This window comes from Lampris incognitus, chromosome 3 (assembly GCF_029633865.1).
Source record: "Lampris incognitus isolate fLamInc1 chromosome 3, fLamInc1.hap2, whole genome shotgun sequence".
NCBI classification, from domain to species: domain Eukaryota; kingdom Metazoa; phylum Chordata; class Actinopteri; order Lampriformes; family Lampridae; genus Lampris; species Lampris incognitus.
The window spans coordinates 4,790,145-4,810,864 of record NC_079213.1 but is presented as its reverse complement, the minus strand read 5'-3'; the positions used below and the strand labels follow the sequence as shown (position 1 = coordinate 4,810,864).

The following is a 20,720-nucleotide window of genomic DNA, read 5'->3' as shown; positions in this document are numbered from 1 at the left end:
TTTAGTTGTGTTTAGTTTTGTTGTGTTTAGTTTAGTTGTGTTTAGTTTAGTACTCTGCTGACGTGTTTCGCTTTGGAGATCGCTGTAATGACTGCAGTCTTGCCAAGAAAGCGTCACTGAATTGAACGGCCCTGAATGGAAGCGAGAGACCCGGCGTGGCCCCGCCCCTCGGCGTGGCTCCTCCCCTCGGCGTGGCTCCGCCCCTCGGCGTGGCTCCGCCCCTCGGCGTGGCTCCGCCCCTCTGCGCTGGTTGGCCGCTTCAAACGCGCAGCGTCGCGTCCTGCCCATGGAAACACCGAACGGCCGCGTCCCGCAAACCCCCGCACAGACACACACGCACACACAGACGCCTAGGAAACCCAACCGAGCCGACACCCGTCCGGGTCCGACACTTCGGCGGGACAGCGTGGGATCAGCCCGATGCTGGTGAGTCCAACAGCGCTTTTTAAACGGTTCTAGAACGAGTCGGAGGAAGTTTGGGAACTTTTCGCGCTTGCAGGAATTTCTTCCCAAACTGAATCCATGAGGAAGCCGCGTGGGAGGGAGAGAGAGAGACCGCGAGAGAGAGAGAGAGAGAGAGAGAGATCGTCCCGGACTAGGAGACGCGGGGTGTGTGTGTGTGGCATCACCTGATGGCGGACGCGGGGCTGCGTGGGTGGGTGGGTGGGTGGTGGTGGTGGTGGGTTCGGAAGGCGAGGTCGTTGTGTGGAAGTGGGGGGGGGGCTGGAACCGGGTTGTGTGTTGCTGCAGCCCGCCGGTGAGCCTCAGGTGTGTCTCGTCTCTCAACACCTTTTAACACAACCCAGTTCCAAACGACCTCCGCCTGTGACGTCGCCCGCCGTTTGACTGACAGCGGGTTGCACTTTAAAGCTCACGTGCAGCGCGCATCTGCAGGCGCGACGGGTCTGTACCTGCGGGACGCACCGGCGGTCTGACGGGCAGGGACGGAGTCCATGTGAAGGAGGTCCAGTAGTGTGGCTCTGCTGCTGCTGCAGACCTCCACCTTTAACCCCTGTGTTGTCCACACACCCTGGACACCGCCCTCGTCTTGAAGGCCACTTATGACCCGCCCTCATCAAAGCCTCTAAATCATCCATCCGTCCGTTATCCGAACCGCTTCCCCTGCTCTCAGGGTGGAGGGGGTGCTGGAGCCTATCCCAGCAGTCACTGGGCGGCAGGCGGGGGACACCCCGGACAGGCCATCACATAGGGGATCACACGGGGCGGCACGGTGGAGCAGTGGTTAGCACCAGAAGAAGGTCCTGGGTTCGAGCCCCGGGGTAGTCCAACCTTGGGGGTCGTCCTCTGTGTGGAGTCTGCATGTTCTCCCCGTGTCTGCGTGGGTTTCCTCCCACAGTCCAAAGACGTGTAGGTCAGGTGACTTGTGTGTGTGTGTGTTTGTGTGTCTCTAAACTTTGTGACCATCTGGGTTTTCCCTCTTCACAGCAGAAACACTGCATTTAATCAGTGGGCACCCCTCGTTTTTATAGGGTCACACATGACCCACACGTGTCTTAGGGTCAAACACGACCCTAAGCCAATCTCGGCACCCTAGAGGCGTACAGCTTTCATGGGAATATGAACAAAAACACTGTCACTTTTTGTAGCGTGGGCGGTCACTGTAGGAAAAAGTCATCGCATTCCAGGTCGAAAAAAGGTCGTTTGGAGTCTCTTCTCTGCTGTTAAACACTGTTACGGACCATTCTGACCCGTGAGACGACAGAAGGGTACCCTCCCTTCTGTCGGTGTTTGACCCGTGAGACAACAGGGGGGTTAAACCGAAGCTCAGGCGTCAGAAAAGTAACGTGAGATTGCAAAAGCCCGGGTAATAAGAATAATAATAAGAATAAGAATACAGACCGGTACTGGTTAATAATGGGAAGTTCATTGCAAAGTCTCCATTTCAGTGATGGATCTCGTCCTCTTGAGATTTCTCCCTCCTTTCTTTTCTGTGGAAATGTTCCTCATCTGGACGGGGTGGGGGGGGGGGTCTCTTACATTGGAGCTATTCTGTTTCTGATGTTGGAGACCAGCATGTGTTCATAAAGCCTGCAGGACTGAAGTGTGTGATGGAGGCTTGTCCAAGTTCAGTTCGACTTGACCTCTGTTGCCTCCGATGCTTTTAGTTGCTTTTTTAAATGCTGGTTGTGTTGTGTTTTTTTTCCCCCCTAAGTAGTTTTACATTTACGCCCGTAAACAGGCCTGCGTAGTGGCAGAACACACGAGAAGTGCTGTCTCTCAGATGTGTTGTTCCCCGTTTCCTCTGTGGAGGAAGAGGGGTGGAGGAAGAGGGGTGGAGGAAGGGTTCGGCAGATGCTTCCTTCACTGCAGCCCAACACTGCTGATGTATTCAGAGTCGTTTTGTCACTTCGGGACCTCAGGATCAGGTAAAGTGTTGTTTTACTTGGCGCTGCAGCAGAACTTGTGCCGGGCCGGGTGTAAAGTGGGGAACTCTGAAGACCTCGGACAGTATGTTGGGGGATTATCAACACTTAAAGGGCCAGTCTGTGGTTTACGTGACTATATATTTACATATAGTATATTGGAAGAGTTTTGAGTTATAGACTGAAAATGAGCATTTCGGTGTCAAGTTTAGACGAGCGAGTCCCGATTCTGTTGTAAGGCCCCGGTCACGCCGGCATTTATTTACCGACATGAAGGAATTTGAACGTGATCGGTGGAAGTAAACGCGTGATCCTCCCGCGCGCTACGTCCCCCTGGGGAAACTCCTCACTGTCGGGTGAAAAGAAGCGGCTGGTGACTCCACCTGTATGGGAGGAGGCATGTGGTAGGTCTGCAGCCCTCCCCGGATCGGCAGAGGGGGTGGAGCAGAGACCGGGACGGCTCGGGAGAGAGGGGGGTAATTGGCCGGATACAACTGGGGAGAAAAAGGGGGGGAAACAGACCCAGACAGCATCCGGATGTGGGCCACTTCAGGCAATGATGCGGCACTGGTGGTCTTCTTCTGGCCCTGACAAAATGGATGTGAGCCTGAAGTGGCCCACATGTATAATAACAAACATGGCCCAAATACGCCAAATCAAACGTGGGCCTTTTTTGGCAAAGATGCGGCGCTCTGGGCAACATGTGATCTGGATGTGACCCTGAAGTGCCCCGTGTGGTAAATGGTGAATATGGCCCAAATATCACAAAACAAATATGGCCACCTTTGGCCAATATGTGGCACACACGGCATCGCTATGGCTTGGTTCTGGCCCAGTTCTGGCAAACAGGAGCGGACCGCCCAAGTTTCGTCGTTCCACGCGGTATGTGGGCCGGATGAAAGAAAGGTGAAAGTGGGGTGTGGGACGGGTCCGGGCCACGGGTCCGGGCCACGGGTCCGGGCCACAGCAGTTTTGCTCTCTGGGTTGAATCAGTTCATCCGGACACAAGGTTTACTGACAGAAACGTCTCATCATCATCTAATTGACCTCTTCAGTCTCACCTGACTGCAGGTGTCCCCACCCTTATAAACTATACAGTGATGGTCACTGGTTCCGGCGGTTATGCCACTGTACAGTTTATAAGGGTGGGGTACCTGCAGTCAGGCCAGACTGGAGAGGTCTCTTAGATGATGATGATGATGAGACGTTTCGGTCAGTAAACCTTGTGTCCGGACGAACTGATTCCCCTTCCTGTGGTTTTCTTACCTGGATTATTGAGCAGGCATCAAGGCGTTTTTTGCTCTGCCGGTTGCTGGTGTGACCGGGGCCAGTGGGCACCGGTCGAACCCAGGCGGGTCAAGCGGGGGTTTGAAACCCACAGGAATCATCTGACCGGATCATTGACAAAAACATAATTAGAGTTGCAGACAAAGCCGTTACTGGCTGGCTGTGAATGGCAGCCGGCTATGAATGAATGACTGGCTGAGCACTCGAACCAACACACACACACACACATGAGTAGCAGCCTGGATTCCCCGACTCCTCTTAATCACCATCTGCCTGATCTTTGGCATCGAGAGCTGCTCTTTGGGGGCCTGCCAAGGCCCCCCCAAAAAAGCAAATACACACACACACACACACGTGCGCGCTCACGTGCACGTTACACGATGACACGGCGGAGACGGCGAAGGCTTAGCAGGTTAAACCTCCACGTGGGCCCATATGGGCCGTGATGCCGGACGGGAGACAATGGAGACGCTAATGAAATTGAGGATTACCCCTCATTTTTCAGGGGACGGCTTACAGAAAGAGTGCTGGGGGAGGGGGGGGTGGATGGGGGCAGGATGAGCCGGGATAAGGGGCGGTAGTGGGGCAATATGTTGGCCTGGCCAGTAATTCGGTGTTATTGTTTATCATCCGTCCACGGAAATTCATTTATGGGCCTGTCGTGACACACCGTGTTGTCTAGATTAAGGATTGTGAGGATATATGACCTAAAATGTATCTCAACGTGAGGCGTGACATGTTTGTGTTTCACACCAACTAGTTCTGGTTTTATGTGGTACTCTACATGACCAGACAGTTCAATGTGATGAACCTCAGATGGATCCTTACATGTAAACAGAGTTTATATATATATATCTATACCTACGTATATCTATCGATCGATCGATTGATCGATCTATCTATATATATTTTATATATCTATATATCTATATCTATCTATCTATATCTATCTATATATCTATCTATATCTATATCTATATCTATATATATCTATATATCTATCTATATATATCTATATATATATATAATGTAAAATTCCCTGTGATTATGATAATAATAATGCTATTTATGAGCAGGATGAGCAGTTTGGATGATGGATGGATGGGTGGATGGATGGATGGATGGATGGATATATAGTAGTATCTCAGGTTGGAGCCTGGGGAGATGTTTCATGCTGACTTGGTTTGGTTAACTTGTTCGATCAAAGTGGGGTTTCTCCATTTGAGTCACCAGAAGCTGAATGAAAGCACTTAATTTCGTTTTCTAGTTGTACCTCCACCAGTTCACCTCCAAACCCGAATGAAGTCAGAAAACTGGTTTCAACCTGGCCTTTAAACCGAGTCCAGACCAGCTCCAGCAAATGTAGGTGCTGTGCTGAAGTGTTTTTCTGGGAGGATCTCATCAATCAAACTTTACTGATGAAGCACGTTTCATACATACCTCAATAAACAAGAGAGGCAGATGTAATGGAACTAATATGACATCAGTCACAATAGAAGTGGTTTCGATTAAAGCACACAGCTGATCAGCAGCAAAACAAGGACTGATCATTAAAAGTAGAATTTACCTACACTGAAAACTCATCAGTCAATATGTCGTGAGACAAGATGACGACCATTAAATGGTGTGACTCCAAACATTGTTTATATATAAATAAATAAATAAATAAATATATCTCTGACCCGCACCCCCCCCCACCAATATGCCGTATTGGCACGAATGGTAAACAACCATTGTTACGAAAGCAGAACAATCAATAATATATCATATAAAAGAGGATATAAATTGTATCTCCCCAATTGTATTTGGCCAATCACTCCACTCTGCCGAGCCGTCCCGGTCTCTGCTCCACCCCCTCTGCTGATCCGGGGAGGGCTGCAGACTACCACATGCCTCCTCCCATACATGTGGAGTCACCAGCCGCTTCTTTTCACCCGACAGTGAGGAGTTTCACCAGGGGGACGAAGTGCGTGGGAGGATCCAACTATCTATGTTAACTATGTTTTGGAGAGCTGATGGAGGTCTTGGTTTTTGAGCGATGATTCTCAAAGGATCTGTGTCCGGGCAGAGGCGGTTACTCATGAAGGCCGTGTGATGGCCGGGTTCAGGATCAGCTTGTGCCAAGTGAACCTGGAACTGGATCGCTCTTTTGATCCCGCGGAGAGAAAAGAGGGCGTTCCCCCCAACTCTGCTCTGCTGTGCGGGCTTTGGGCTTTTTCTGTGGACCTTGAGGATTTCCTTACAGAGCTGTAGGTGGCATTTTTCAATGGGGGTTGTGTCCCCAAGAGTTCTGCCACTGGTTCAGAGGGACCAACACTTCCAAACCTGCCAGATGCCCCAGTAGTTGTTGTCCATTGTATGTTAAAGTGTGGCTCTTCCTGTAGTGAAACTGTTGGGATTTCGGTGATCTGGTCTTTTTTTTTGGAATATCATAATCTTAGTTTTGTGGGGGTTGATGTCTAGTGCCCAGTTTTGACAGCAAGTTTCTCGCGGTGACAAGTTTCTGCTGTAAACCGTGTTCTGTTGGAGACGGCATTACCAGGGAGGTCATCTGCATACATGAGGAGCTTCATCCCTTTCTCTTTATGCATGCTCAATAATCCAGGTCAGGAAAAAACACCAAGTTGAATCAGTTCATCTGGACACAACGTCTATCGAGAGAGATGTTTCATCGCCCAGCTAAGTGACCTCCAGTCTCAGCTGACTGCAGGTCTCCCCACCCTTATAAACAACACAGTGGCCATAAACTGGAGTTACAAAGGCCATGTGTGCTATTCACAGAGGATTGGGGGAATAATTGTAATCACAACATTGTAAAATGGTGACAGATATACTCCCCCCCCCCCCCCGGTTCAGGGATGGGAAGATTGCCATGACTTGTGCAGCGGGGAAACCAAACGGCAAACAGACGCTGGCCAAGAGGATGGCACAGCACAGAAGAGCTAACACGTCAGGCCAGGACTCTACACCAGTCTACACCGCCTACAGGTCGGTGGCCACTCTTTCAAGGATGAGGATGGGTAAATCCTTGATAGGGAGGAACGCTGGTGTGAACAGGAAGTCAAAGAGGCCACCTATGTGAAGAGGGATCGACCACCACTGGACAACCAGGAAAAGACAACAGTTAGGTCATATTAAGATATCCAAAATCCCAGAGGATATCTAGTCTCGTGTCGCGATATCGATATATTGCCCAGCGCTAATTGTGATCAGCGAGATATGACAGGACTCTAGAGTTTAGGATGCTACAGACGAGTCTACCGAGGTTACCATTAACACAGACCCCTCTGTAATTACCGGGGTTGTGTTTGTCTCCTTATGGGAGAAATTAGACCTTTGTTCCAAATAACGGGACGTCCGGTCGGGAGCAGCAGGTTGCAGAGCGTTAGCAAAGCAAGCAGAAGTTGGAGATGACTGTGTCCAACAGCTCGTCTCTCATACTGTCCATACGGCAGGCTTTGTCATTTTGAGGGTTCTGAGTGTGTTGTAGTTCTCTCCTAGTGATGGGGTAGTCAAGGGCACATTGGTTGTCTTTCAATGCCCCTTCCACTTGTTGGGAGTTTTTCTACTATTGAATCTCAACTGGGATTTAAGCCATGACAGACAAGTCTGGCTCTCGACCAGTTCGGGCATTAAGATCACCACATATTAAGATTGATCCTAAAATTTGGAAAAAGGAAATTTGTCCTTGGAGATCCTCAAGTCTTCTTCTAGGTGGAAGGTGGGGGGGGGTTTGGGGGGGGGGTGTAATCCAACTGTGTGTCTGACTTAGCTCGCGAGACGTGATCTTTGTGCTCCTCTTCGTACCGCAGGAGGACGAAGAGGACAAGCCCCGAATGGTCCAGGAACTGGTGGAGAAGGATAGTTTCCTTTTTGTCTTAATAGAAAAGTGTACTACTTAAAGATATCGGCTTTACGAATCAAAGACATGACTTAATGAGCTTAGTTACTGAGTAACGAGAAGCTACCTGCACTAGCTAGCTGTGAAACTACCGGCTGACATCACGTCTCTTATCTGGGTGGGGTTTGGTTTCAGTGGATGGGTGGAGGTGTCCCCGCTCTGGCGGCTGTCGCAGCATAGTTGTTTGTGTGGGTGGGGGTCTGAGGTGGTTGTTGGTGTTGTTGCCCCTGGAGAGGTTGTGGAGGTAGAACATACTGCAGAGAGGTGGGTCAGGGGTCCCGTGGAGGTGGAGCTCTGGCGTAGTGCAGAGGCCGGTCTCTCTGTCTCTCTCTGTGTGTGTGTGTGTGTGTGTGTGTGTGTGTGTGTGTCTCTGTATCTCTCTCTTTGTGTGTCTCTCTCTGTCTCTGTGTGTGTCTCTCCCTGTCTCTCTCTCTCGCTCTCTCCATGTCTCTCTCTCTCTTTGTGTGTGTGTCTCTCTCCATGTGTCTCTCTGTCTGTCTGTCTGTCTGTCTGTCTGTCTGTCTGTCTGTCTGTCTGTCTGTCTGTCTGTCTGTCTCCCTCTGTCTCTCTCTCTCTCACTTTCTCTCCATGTCTCTCTCTCTCTTTGTGTGTGTGTGTGTGTGTGTGTGTGTGTCTGTCTGTCTGTCTGTCTCTGTCTGTCTCTCTCTCTGTGTCTCTCTGTGTCTGTGTGTCTCTCTCTGTGTCTCTCCCTGTCGCTCTCTCCATGTCTCTCTCTCTGTCTGTCTGTCTGTCTGTCTCCCTCTGTCTCTCTCTCTCTCACTTTCTCTCCATGTCTCTCTCTCTCTTTGTGTGTGTGTGTGTGTGTGTGTGTGTGTGTGTGTGTGTGTCTGTCTGTCTGTCTCTCTCTCTGTGTCTCTCTGTGTCTGTGTGTCTCTCTCTGTGTCTCTCCCTGTCGCTCTCTCCATGTCTCTCTCTCTGTCTGTCTGTCTCTGTCTCCATGTGTCTCTCTCTCCATGTGTCTCTCTCTCTGTCTCTCTCTCTCTCTCTCTCTCTCCATCTCTCTCTCTTTCTCTGTCTCTCTCTCTCTGTGTATTGATTAAGGTTCTCTCAGATGTCCCTCCACCCCACCCCTCCTAGTCCTCAATCAGGTCAGCCCCCTCCCCATCTCATTGACCTGACCTTCAGTAGGGAAGTGTGTGTGTGTGTGTGTGTGTGTGTGGGTGGGGGTGTTAACATCTTGCATGTTCAGATGATGTGTCGTTATTATTGGTCAGTGTGGAGGCTAACGACGGTTGGTGGCTGTGAAACCTGGTGTAGAGGTTTCTCTGGTGCGGTGGGAGACGGTAATGCTGTAGGACCGGTAGTTTAAACCCCCGACCCACAAAACCACACACACATCTCAACCAGCGTCTTTGTGTTTGAGGGTGGATAGAATATAATGTAACGTAATGTCATGTCATGTCATGTCATGTCATGTCATACTGTATGAAACCATCAGAAACACATCCATCACTTGCCACGTTTCCGTTAAAAAAGACTCACACGAATATTGTTCTGAATTTAAAAGGGGTTGATGGAAACGGCACAGGTCCAATAAAATCCCCCACATTTACACCAGAGTTTGTGTTGTAGCTGATGTCGGACAAACTCTCCACTTGATTATCCGGAGAAGGGATCAGTTGCTGTGGAAACGCGTCTGGCAAACGAGGAAGGTGAATGAAAGTGAATGAGGTGATGGGCGGTTCTTGATGTGAAGCGGTCCATCTGCCCGCTGGGCCTTTATTCACCTCAGCAGAGCTGACCGAAACACACCTGCACACCCGTGGCTTTTCTGTTTTGGCAGCGGTCATTTATTCGTTATTTAATTTGGCCGTTGGATGGAAACATCCTCACCGACGTCATCCGGAGAGGTCTAGTCACCGCTGGGAGGAGGTCAGATTTGTAGTTAGAATAAAAAACTTTCCCGAACAAAATACTGCCGCACGTTAAACTCTGAGTCATAACTCAGGCGCCTTCACCAACGACAGAAAAAAAATTTTTTGTTTTTTTTTTAAATCAAAAGCAAACATGAAATGGACAGTAGGGTTTGCTTCTGGTCTGCTCAGGCGTTTCCAACCGACGCCTTTGACTGAGGGATGACGTCATAGCAGTTATGAGAGAGAGAGAGAGAGGGAGGGAAGGAGGGAGAGAGGGAAGGAGAGAGGTAGAGAGAGAGAGGGAGGGAGAGCGGGAAGGAGAGAGAGAAAGGGAGGGAGAGAGGGAAGGAGAGAGAGAGAGAAAGGGAGGGAGAGAGGGAAGGAGAGAGAGAGAGAGGGAGAGAGAGAAAGGGAGGGAGAGAGGGAGAGGGAGGGAGGGAGAGAGAGAGAGGGAGGGAGAGCGGGAGGGAGAGGGAAGGAGAGAGAGAGAGAGCGCGGGAGGGAGAGAGAGAGGGAAGGAGGGAGAGAGAGGGAGGGAGAGAGAGAGAGAGAAAGGGAGGGAGAGAGAGAGGGAGGGAGAGAGAGAGAGAAAGGGAGGGAGAGAGAGAGAGGGAGGGAGAGAGGGAAAGAGAGGGAAGGAGAGGGAGGGAGAGAGGGAAAGAGAGGGAAGGAGAGAGGGAGGGAGAGCGAGAGGGAGAGAGAGCGGGAGGGAGAGAGAGCAGGAGAGGGAAGGAGAGAGAGCGGGAGAGGGAGGGAGGGAGGGAGACTTGCTGAGACTGACGTGACTCATGCACATTCAAAAGTAAATGAACACTCGCTTTTATTTGTCTCCGTGTCTCCTGACGTGTATAAAGAGGTGTAGATGTGGAGGACAGGGATGCTATTCCCCCACCCCCCCACCCCGAACAGGCGCCCCAACCGACCAGAGAAGGCGCTAGTGCAACGACCAGGACACATACCCACATCCGGCTTCCCACCCGCAGACACGGCCAGTTGTGTCTGTAGGGACGCCCGACCAAGCCGGAGGGAATACGGGGATTCGAACCGGCGATCCCCGTGTTGGTGGGCAACAGAATAGACCGCTACGCTACCCGGACGCCCCATAGGTTTAGTTGGCTAACTCCGGCGTGTCGTCTTTCCACTCGCCTCATATTTTATCTGTCGCGCTGGACGCCACGTGTGCCGCCTACGTCACATGGGGTTCTCTGACTTGGATGGCGCCTTATGACGTAGACAATTCGGAGGGAGCTGAAGGCAGGCAAGTACGATAATGTCTGAAATGACAGTCACGGCTGTTTCTGCGTGATGCTGCGGTCACGATTATTCATCCAGTTTGGCGAACAGGATTGTTTGATTCAGCATCTTAAATCAACAGAAAACTGCCGTCACACTCATAGTGTATTGTAGCGAATTCAGGGGCAGCCGGGGACCGCCGCCGCCGCCGGGAGGCGAACCTGGCTCGCCCGGACCACGGGCAACTGCGCTAGCCAGTTAACTAATTGACCGGCAGCGCAGTTGCCCGTGGTCCGGGTGAGCCAGGTTCGCTTCCCGGCTGCCCCTGAATTCGCTGCATCGGCGTCAGAAGTGGGAGGGTTGAGACCGGGAGGCCATGGGGACCGCGTTCGCCCCAGAGACGAGAGGGAGCTGGTATGCTGAAGCGGGGGGACGCGCTTCCCGAAGGAGGGGGGTAGTGTAACGACCACGGATGACTAGACCACAGATGACTACGTCCTGGGTAAGACGCTAGCTAAACTGCAACCGCAGGCTGCAGAGGGGTAGCGCCTTACCTCAGCAAGGGCCCTTTGGCTAAGGACGACGTCGTCCCTACTGACAGATCTGGTCCTCCTGCATGCCTGTATGGTACTTCCCATGCATGGTGTCCAGTCCAGCCAACACATTGAGATAGGAGAAAGGAACTCTGAATTCAGATCCCCGGGCACAGCCTAGCCAGCTGTCAGTACCCGGAAAGGGTAAAGCATTCCCCGGGCGCTGCACGGCGGCTGCCCACTGCTGCTAACTACACAGCTAGGATGGGTTAAACGCAGAGAGTACATTTCATTGTATGTACAAATGACAAAGTGTATTCTGTATACTCTCGCTAGCCCTTTGCTAACAGGGCGGACCCTTTAGTTGACCGGTTAGCGCTGTGACCCCCCCCCCCGGGTTCGCTTCCCGGCTGCCCCCTGAATACGCTACAGTATTTTATAGACCTGTAAATACTAAATGGACATTCAAACGTACACGTCTTCAAATCAGAACAGGTCTTCACCTCAGGGATGGCTGGACCCAATGTGACTAATCGACCCCGCCCACAGTCAGTTACCTGTAGAGGCCAGCATAAGACTGGAGACCAGTATACCTGATGGTCATGTGGAAATAAGAAAACGCCTTAGAGTTCTCCCTCCAAGCGGACGCGTGATGCGTCTCGTTTGTCGTTGGCTTTATCCTGAGGACAGGCGGTTCTGTATCAGTCACAGGTTCGTCTTAGACCCATAACACCAGGTTTCAGGTCAGAAGCAGGAAAGTAAAGGTTTACGACCCCCTCCGACACGCAGCCCGAGTTTTGTTTTCAGTTTTTTAGGCCTACTTCAAACCCTCCCTTGAGGGTTTGAAGGGCTTGAGGGCTTCATTTGAGGGCTTCATTATTTTGGGGAGGGGGGGGTGGATGTTGTGTCTGGTTCGAATCAATGATTAATTTTGGCTTATCTCTCTGTCGTAAAGCACGTCGCAGGAGTGTACATACTAGGCCACCTTTGCCCCTGCAGAGGCGGATGTCTTTGTTGTTGATTGACCAAAACAACAAAACGGACGGAGTTTCGAGTCTGTGGCTGTCATTTCATCCAGAAAACCCGCCTCTGTTATACGTGCTGACTTATTGGACCCAACTTTTGTTTTTTTTGGCTATATCTCAGAATTCAGTCTCCTGTTATTTATTTATTTTTTGTGGAGAGTCAGTAGATTGATCAGAAGATAGCCGCTTAAACCTGAAGGAAAGAATTGCTGCTCTAGAAACGGCCACCAGGGGCGCTCAAACATACGTAATTGTAAAATGAAATGGCGGCAGTGGGTGAATTTCCACAAAATGACGAAACGTTGCATTTTAAGGAGTTATCCAGGGGGCGCAATTACCTGTTTGACCAGGGGTATGCAACATCAACCACCCCCCCCTGTCGTCAAACGTCAGTATTGTCAGCACAGCACGGGGGGAGTCGTGTATATATATATAAAATACAATTAAAGCTCCGTGCAACAGCCAGTGAGATTAGTCGGAACGATATAAACAGAACCACTGCTGAATAGTTGTTAAATATCCATCTTCCCTTCTCATGTGTGGAAGATTTAATTACATTTTTGTTTTTGTTTTGTTTTCTTCTCCCCAATTGACCTTTCGCAAAGTCCCGCCCCCCGTAGTTACTGTTGCTATGCCCGTCAAGCATTTCAGAGCTATCCAGGACAGTGTTTCTCAACCCAGTCCTCAAGGACCCCCTATCCTGCATATTTTCTTTGCAACCCTGAATAGGTACCTGTTTGTAGTTATTCAACCAATCAGCAATGAATTCTGTCAGACGTTGCACACCTTGCCTAATTAAGTGCTGCGAGATGATTGGTCGAGTAAGTACAAGCAGGCCTACCTATGCAGGGTTACAATGAAAATCTGCAGGGTAGGGGTTCCTTGAGGACTGGGTTGAGAAACACTGATCCAGGAAGTAGCCGGAAAACACCAAAACATGAAGGAAGAAATCAGCGCATTGTGTGGGTAAAAGTAGCAGTAACAATACGTTAGCTGTATTAGCTAGCAATAATAGCTAGTAGCTAGCTTAGCTTGGAGCAGACAGATATTTGTGTTGATTCTGGATGGATTAAGCTGGCCATGGGGTCTGCTATACTGCCCAATCTATTGCCCACATTGTGCTTCTTGCGTTCTGGGTTTGGGGAAGGGAAAGAACATGACACCCCCTCCAAACTTTCACATATCTAGTATCCGGTCTGCAGATCCCATAGGCCCACCGTTACAGCATTTTGCTGTGTGTTTGAAAGCTTGACGGACCGTTGCTAAGGGAGGATTGGACCAGCACCGTTCTGGGGCGGTACTTTGCGAAAGGTCAATTGTACTTGGCCAGTTACCCCACTCTTCCGAGCCGTCCCGGTCTCTGCTCCACCCCCTCTGCTGATCCGGGGAGGGCTGCAGACAACCACATGCCTCCTCCCATACATGTGGAGTCGCTTCTTTTCACCTGACAGTGAGGAGTTTCTCCAGGGGGGACATAGTGCGTGGGAGGATCACGCTATTCCCCCAGTTCTCCCTTTCCGAACAGGCGCCCTGACCGACCAGAGGAGGCGCTAGTGCAGCGACCAGGACACAGACCCACATCCGGCTTCCCACCCGCAGACACAGCCTGATCAAACCGGAGGCAACACGGGGATTCGAACCTGCGATCCCGGTGTTGGTAGGCAATCGAATAGACCACGGAGGGGGGTAGTGTAACGACCACGAATGACTAGACTCGCTGGCCCTTGGTTAACGGGTCGGACCCTTTAGTTGACTGGTTAGTGTAGTCGCCGGTGGTGCGGAAGACCCGGGTTCGCGTCCCGGCAGCGGCGGTTCCCGGCTGCCCCCGAATTCGCTACGTGTCGCGTACCGCCTTTTTGCGCCTCCGGATGTCTCTCTGTGGAGACCGCGTCCATACTAGACAGGAATTTACTCAACACCAGTGACATTTCTAAAACGGAGCTTTGTTCTCGTATCCCCTGAGTGACGTAATGACGTAACACACGTTTGTGTTGGAATGTTGGCTTTGACTGCGTCCCGTTCAACCAACGCAGCCGATCAGCGTTGTTTCGGCCTCACGGCGTCTGAAAACCTCCAGGAGTTCGAGACTCGGGTGCACATTTCGGATTTGGTCGAGTAAACGACCCAAGTTGGCGTCTCCAAGAACAGAGACCAACATATCCCAGACTTCACCTGTCAGATAAACGGCTTATTGTACCGTGGCCTCCATCTGCGAGGATTGGCGGATCAGAGACAACAACAAAGATGACCCCGACAACCCTCTTCTGACCTCTGACCCCCCCCCCCTACACACACACACACACACACATCCAGCTCTGTATGTGAAAGCCTCTGGCCTGGAGTCAGTTTTGTGTCGACTGTGTTGCTGGACACCTCAAGAGAAAGGGGGCATTTCAGCAGATCTGAGGTCAGTATTCAGACGGCCTCCAGGTGGGCGGTGGGCGTCGGATTAGCGTCAACAAATCAAAACAGGACTGACAGGTGGCCTCCCGCTCATCCGAGCCTCTAAGAGGAGCTTTACACATAACTCGTCTCACCTCCAAAAGGAGGCGCATCTTCTTGAAGGACGCGGGATCCAATATGTACTTTTCTTAATCCCTCCTCAAAAGGGCTGGCGTTTATCCAGGGGCCGGACCACCAGGACCAGCGAGCCCGGGCTAATCCCGGACTCCTGCACAGGAACTTCACCCACGCGGGTTTCGTGGGAGCTCGCGGGGGTCCCGTTCGACACGGGGGGGCGTCGGCAGATATCTACTTTTTCCATTCCTCTCCAGTCAAAGCGTGTCCTCTGCCAGCCGGACGCGCCGCAGCCGGGCCCCATCTGGACCCAAGGGGGAGTCCGGGCCCCGCAGGAGGCGCCCCGCCGACGGGGTAATTAAGTCCCGACACAAAAGGAGCCAGCAGGAGCGCCTTAATGAAGCAGGAGATGGTATTCTCCGAGGGGGTGTCTGCTCGAGCAGAATCCTTTAGACTGGTGGGGCGTGGGTGGGGCGTGAGGGTGGGGGTGGGGTGGGGGGGCGAGGCTCAGAGCCCTCATGTGCTGACCCAAAACCCTTTTACTGGTGGACACAGTTTTGTCTATATTTTTGAGGACCCTCTTTGACTACACTCATTTTCTAGACTCTGGCTCTATAGTTTAACCATCAGAACTACAACCCGAACCTCAACCCCAGTTAACCCTGACCCGAGTCCCGCCCCTTAAACACGCGAGGGGCGGCCAAAATGTCCCCACTTTGTAAAAACGTCCTCACTGTGGTGGTTTAAAACTCCATCTGGGCCTCCATTTGGTCCTCACACGTTTAGCTGAACAAGAACACACACACACACACACACACACCCCACACACACACACACACACACACACACACACACACACACACACACACACACCACGCTGGTCAGATGCGGCTCAGACGGTGTGGTTGGGTCCTGCTGCGTCATGCCGGATACGTGGAGAGGAACATGAAATAAATGGTATATTTTATGTTTAAATAGTCTGTTTTGTGTTTAAATGGTGTATTTTGTGTGTATTTTGTGTTTAAATGGTGTATTTTGTGTTTAAATGGTGTGTTTTGTGTTTAAATGGTGTGTTTTATGGGGTAGGGCGGTTTAATGAAGACCAGCACCGAATTCGTCGCTAGCCCCGCCCACCGCCTGGCCCGTCAAGCAGTTGCGTAATATCTCTCTCTCTCTCTCCCTCTCTCCCCCCCCCTCTCGCTCTCTCTATCTCTCTCTGTCCCCCCCCTCTCTCTCCATCTCTCTCTCTCTCGCTCTCTCCATCTCTCTCTCTCCCCCCCCTCTCGCTCTCTCCATCTCTCTCTGTCCCCCCCTCTCTCTCCATCTCTCTCTCTCGCTCTCTCCATCTCTCTCTCTCCCCCCCCTCTCGCTCTCTCCATCTCTCTCTGTCCCCCCCTCGCTCTCTCCATCTCTCTCTGTCCCCCCCCCTCTCTCTCCATCTCTCTCTCTCGCTCTCTCTATCTCTCTCTGTCCCCCCCCTCTCGCTCTCTCCATCTCTCTCTGTCCCCCCCTCGCTCTCTCCATCTCTCTCTGTCCCCCCCCTTTCTCTCTCTCTCGCTCTCTCCCCCCCTCTCTCGCTCTTTCCACCCCCCCTCTCTCGCTCTTTCCATCTCTCTCTCTCCCCCCCTCTTGCTCTTTCCATCCCCCCCCTCTCCATCTCTCTCTCTCCCCCCCTCTGTCTCACTCTCTCTCCCCCCCTCTCTTTCGCTCTCTTGCTCTCTCCATCTCCCCCCTCTCTCCCCCCCTCTCTCCCCCCCTCTCTCCATCTCTCTCTCTCTCTCTTCATCCCCCCTCTCTCCCCCCCTCTCTCTCCATCTCTCTCTCTCCATCTCTCTCTCTCCCCCCTCTCCATCTCCCCCCCCCTCCTCTCTCTCCCCCCCCCTCTCTCTCGCTCTCTCTCCCCCCCTCTCTTTCGCTCTCTCTTGCTCTCTCCATCCCCCCCCTTTCTCTCCCCCCCTCTCTCCATCTCTCTCTCTCTCTCTCTCTCTCTCTCCATCCCCCCTCCCCCCCCTCTCCCCCCTCTCTTGTCCGTGCCTGTATGGCTGTCACGCACGAGTGAACACACGTACTTTGGTCGGAAGTCCCTCGCGGGTTCCACGCACGTGCCACGTGCGCGGTGTGTTGCGGCGGCGGTGATGACGGAGCGCTGCGCGCGCGTCGAGAGCAACGCGCGAATAGAGTTGATCCTCTTAAACGATTTACCGCTGGAGCGAGACCAGAGACACGAGCGTGGGAGAACATGTGCGCGCGCGCGCGGACACACACTCATCTATCTATCTATCTATCTGTGTGTGTGTGTGTGTGTGTGTGTGTGTGTGTGTGTCTCTCTCTGTGTATACACACACATCTATATATATATACACACACACATCTATACATATATATACACACACACATCTATATATATACACACACACACACCTATATATACACACACACACACATCTATACATATATACACACACACATCTATATATATACACACACACATCTATACATATATATATACACACACATCTATACATATACATACAAACACACACACACATCTATATATACACAGAGAGAGTGAGGCCTCGCTCTCTCTGTGTATATATAGATTGTGTGTGTGTGTGTGTGTGTGTGTGTGTGTGTATATACTATATATAGTGGCGGGCCACGGGGTGTGTGTGTGTGTGTGTGTGTGTGTGTGTGTGTGTGTGTGTGTGTGTGTGTGTGTGTTTTCAGTTCTTCTCGCGACAGGAAGTTGTGTTATTTGGCTGCACGCGGCGGGGATGAGAGAGTTCTAAACACTGCACGGGATGAATAGTTAAGGTTGTGTCCAGTTTTACTGTGACGTTTTAAAATCTGACGTCAGCCAATCAAACGTCCCCGTATAGAAAGTGTCCGTTATAACTGTGCTTCACAGCTCCAGCTCCTCACGCGCCGCTGAGCTTCTATTTTATTTATTATATTCTTTATGTATTTATTCGTCTGAAGCTGCACAGAGACACGTGGGAGTCTAAGTATATTTATCTTGCTATACCATATTTACATCTTATCGTAATGCAGGAACGATACATTCAGTAAAGACACCGAACCTTAGTAAAATGGAATGTAAAAAGTAAAGATAGAATAACCTGAAATACGAAATAGAAACAGCGAGATGCCTCAACAACACAACCGGTTAAATTAACACGCTCGTTACCGTGACGCGCCTTCTAGCTCCCGCTGGCAACGCAGCGCAGCGCAGCCCGGCTGCTGGCAGAGCAGTCAGTTAGTTACTTAGTTACTTACTTCGTTATTTACTGTCATTTAGTCATTTAGTTACTTCGTTATTTAGTTATTTATTTAGTTAGTTACTTCGTTATTTATTTAGTTAGTTACTTCGTTATTTATTTATTGTTATTTAGCTATTTATTTACTGTTATTTATTTATTTAGTTATTTATTTACTGTTGTTTATTTATTTAGTTGTTTAGTTATTTATTTATAGTTATTTATTTATTTAGCTAACTATTTACCGTTATTTATTTATTTACTGTTATTTACTGTTATTTATTTATTTATTTATTTATCTAGTTAGTTATTTACTGTTATTTATTTATTTACTGACTGTTATTTAGCTATTTATTTATTTATTTATTTGGTTTGTTATTTACTGTTATTTATTTATTTACTGTTATTTACTGTTGTTTAGCTATTTATTTATTTATTTGGTTATTTATTTATTTAGGTATTTACTGTTATTTATTTATTTATTTATTTTGTTATTTATGTATTTAGTTAGTTAGTTATTTACTGTTATTTATTTATTTTGTTATTTATTTGGTTAGTTATTTAGCTAGTTATTTAGGTAGTTATTTGGTTAGTTATTTATTTAGTTAGTTGTTTAGTTAGTTATTTAAAGGCACATTAATACAAATGAAAAAGTACAAAAGACAAAACAAAACAAAAAACAAAACGCTCATGTTAAATTAAAGAACACTTTTGTTTTGTGGGTTTTTCACGAAGAAGACAAATCTCTTCAACCTGCAGGTGGGCTTTTTCCTGCCCGCAGCTTTCTTTGTGTGTTTGTTACAACAACTACAACAACCAGTCCACTGACCAGTCCACTGACCAGTCCACTGACCAGTCCCCCCTGCCGGAGCTCTGTTATACAACGGGAATTACGTCGTTCGTGGTGTGAATACGAGAGAGAGAGAGAGAGAGAGACACACACACACACACACACACACACACACACACACACACACACACACACACACACACACACACACACACACACACACATAGATACTCCTGCAAACACACATGGAGTCAGTAATAATTGAACGCACGTGGTGCCAGAGGGGATTAAGACTGTGTTGTTTTCTGCACAAGCCACCACTGTCTTTAACCCTGCCTACGTCAGAGCCACGTGACGGGATGTGCAGGGGTCGCTCACCAGTAAGCGGATGTGTTTTCCTGCCAGATGTGAGCAGATGTGCGTGTTAAAAGTCTCCTGCTGCCAGTTCGGCCCGGTGGGTCGCCTTTAAAGCCGGACCCGGTTCCGAACGCCCTTTGCTTTTCTTTTCATAAATTTATTTCTGATTTTTTTCGCCCAACTTAGTGGCCAGTCGCTCCCTATTTTAGTCCAAACACCCACCACCCTCGTGCCGCGTCTCTCCGGCCGGCGGTCTCAAGGAGACGCCTCGCCACTTCCGGGACACACGCATGCAAGCCGACTCCGCCCCCTCCCGGAGACAGCGCTGCCCATTACCGCTGCTTCATCGAGTCCGGCCATAGTCGGATCTGACGAGACCGGGGCGCGAACCCGGGTCCCCAGTGGGCAACTGCATCGACGCAAGGCCGATCCTTAGACCGCTACACCGCCGCGGACCGTCACGGTGTCGTCTCACGTCGCTTCCCACGTTGCTCATCATGCACGTCACGTACCGGCTGTGCCTGCTGCAGCGTACAGAAGACGGAATTCAGGTTTTCAGTTTGTCTCTCCGACCCCGTTTACACCTGGTCTTAAAAACGCGTCCGGGGCGGTCGGATCGCAAGTGGACCGCGAGACACATCGCCGTTTACACCGGTGTCTGTCACGCGTCGCCAAATGCGCCCTGCTGACCACGTGGGATCAGATTTCGTGAATCGGAAGAAATGTCCTGTTCCGTCCTTGTCGGGGACGCATCAGGACGCATCAGCGTTTACACTACAAAAGACATGTGGTCAAATGCGTCCCAGACCACCTCGGCAAGTGGTCTGAGTAACCGGTTCACAAAACGTTTTGGTGGTGGTTTACACTTGTATTTGGCGCCGTCCACTTGTGATCCGACCGCAAAAAACGCATTTTAAAACCAAGTGTAAACGGGGTCTTACCTCAGCCGTTCCCAGCCGATCTTCTTTCTTTATTTCTTTGCCCCCCCCCCCCCACTTTATTTCTTCTCAGTTGTACCCGGCCGATCACTCCACTCTTCCGAGCCGTCCCGGTCGCTGCTCCACCCCCTCTGCCGATCCGGGGAGTGCTGCAGACTACCACATGCCTGGTGAAACTCCTCACTGTCAGGGGAAAAGAAGCGCGGGCGACTCCGCATGTATGGGAGGACGCATGCCCTGCAGCCCTCCCCGGATCGGCAGAGGGGGTGGAGCAGCAACTGGGATGGCTCGGAAGAGTGGGGTGATTGGCCGGATATAATTTGGGAGAAAAAGAGGGGGGGGTTTCGCCAGGGGGACGTAGTGCGTGGGAGGATCACGCTATTGCCCATAGTTCCCCCTCCCCCCAAACAGGCGCCCCTCCCAACCAGAGGAGGCGCTAGTGCTGTGACCAGGACACATACCCACATCCAACTTCCCACCCGCAGACACGGCCAATTGTGTCTGTAGCGACGCCCGACCAAGCCGGAGGTAACGTGAGGATTCGAACCGGCGATCCCCGTGTTGGTAGGCAAAAGAGTAGACCACTACGCTACCCGGACGCCCCCTACAGATGACATTTTA

General features: G+C 50.6%; 1 protein-coding gene across 1 annotated transcript in view; it reads left to right on the top strand.

The window, feature by feature from the left end:
- The first annotated feature begins 321 nt into the window (after positions 1 to 321).
- gas2l3 (growth arrest-specific 2 like 3) overlaps positions 322 to 20,720 on the top strand; it is a 58,997-nt gene continuing 38,598 nt past the window's right edge. Inside the window, exon 1 of the mRNA XM_056276246.1 lies at positions 322 to 426. The gene's annotated coding sequence lies outside the window, so the exon portion shown is untranslated. The remainder of the gene's footprint in view (positions 427 to 20,720) is intronic.